The sequence below is a fragment of the Echinops telfairi genome, unplaced genomic scaffold (assembly GCF_000313985.2).
Source record: "Echinops telfairi isolate 266 unplaced genomic scaffold, ASM31398v2 ScPeMD7_7469;HRSCAF=8507_0, whole genome shotgun sequence".
NCBI lineage: Eukaryota > Metazoa > Chordata > Mammalia > Afrosoricida > Tenrecidae > Echinops > Echinops telfairi.
The window spans coordinates 37,855,198-37,856,703 of record NW_022111372.1 but is presented as its reverse complement, the minus strand read 5'-3'; the positions used below and the strand labels follow the sequence as shown (position 1 = coordinate 37,856,703).

Sequence of the window (1,506 nt, the reverse complement as noted above, 5' to 3'; positions counted from 1 at the left end):
AAAGATGGCATCTAAAAACAGTAGTGCTATGTCTGACTTAGAGCTAAAATATGACTCTACCAAGGTACCAGACAGACCATCTTGTATGCTGAGGTGGTGCCGAAAGCTCTGCCACCAATATTTGAGAGTACCGGCAGGGTCAGCAATGGTGAACAGGTTTCTCTGATGCTTCCAGACTAAACCAGACCAAGAAGAAAACTCTAGTGATCTACTTCTGAAAGTTAGCCAGTGGAGATCCTGCTCACAACAGAATGTTGTCCAGATTTGTGCCAGCAGGTGAGCTGCTCAGACCGGAAGGCGTTTGAAGAGCACGGTGGCCATACTAGTGGACCCCAAAATATCAGTGACTGAGATGCCCCCAAATCAGTGTGGCAGTTACATAACCTGGTGTCAACTTGAGACTATTAAGAGTGAAGGGAGTTCTTCCAGTCCCTGGCGCTCCGGGAGTTGAGGCGTCGGTGCAGACATGGCCAAGTCCAAGAACCACACCACGCACAACCAATCCCGGAAATGGCACAGAAATGGCATCAAAAAACCCTGATCACAACGATACGAATCTCTTAAGGGGGTGGACCCCAAGTTCCTGAGGAACATGCGCTTCGCCAAGAAGCACAACAAGAAGGGCCTGAAGAAAATGCAGGCCAACAACGCCAAGGCTGCGGCTGCTCGCGCTGAGGCCATCAAGGATCTTGTGAAGCCCACAGAGGTCAAGGCCAAGATCCCAATGGGCGTCAACCGCAAGCTCAGCCGACTGGCCTACATTGCCCACCCCAAGCTTGGCAAGCGGGCTCGGGCACGTATTGCCAAGGGTCTGAGGCTCTGCCGGCCCAAGGCCAAGGCACAAAGCAAGGCTGATGCTCCAGCCAAGGCCACAACTCCAGCGAAAGCTCCCAAAGGTGCCCCGGCCCCAGCTCAAGCTCCCAAAGGCGCCCAGGCCCCCACAAAGTAGAGTTCTCTGTGTGAGGGCGAGAGGGACTGGTGTGAGCCTGGGCTGCAGCGTGCATGGCGCTGGTGTCTTCTTGTGCTGTTGGTTGTACAAATAAACCCAGGCGGCGCTGTTAAAAAAAAAAAAAAAAGAGTGAAGGGATAGGGATTAGCCTGTCAATCAGGTTGCAGTTTGATGACCTCATTTGGAGGCTCTACGGAGATAAATAGCTACTGGAGGCCAGGCACAGTCTCTCTGCTTCGTATTCCTGCTGACAAGCCACATGGAGCTACGCCAATGGAGCCAGAGCCCTGGAGCTGGAGAAGCCACATGGAGAGCCATGCCAGCACTGAGATACTTCCACCACCACTGGATCCACAAGACTTTCCACCTACAGGCCTGTAATCTTCCCACATTCGGCGTCATTGCATATGTTGCTTGAGTCTGAAGAGGAATTTATAGACTGGTATCAGACATATGGGGTACTATCGGACTTATGGACTTGATCTGGACTGGGCTGGGATGTTTTCTTAATATACAATTACTCTTTTATATAAAGCTCTTTCTTATACACATATGAG

At 51.3% G+C, this 1,506-nt stretch overlaps 1 pseudogene; it reads left to right on the top strand.

Moving 5' to 3' along the window:
• The first annotated feature begins 439 nt into the window (after positions 1 to 439).
• Positions 440 to 1,059, top strand: LOC101644827 (annotated as a pseudogene).
• The last annotated feature ends 447 nt before the right edge of the window (positions 1,060 to 1,506 follow it).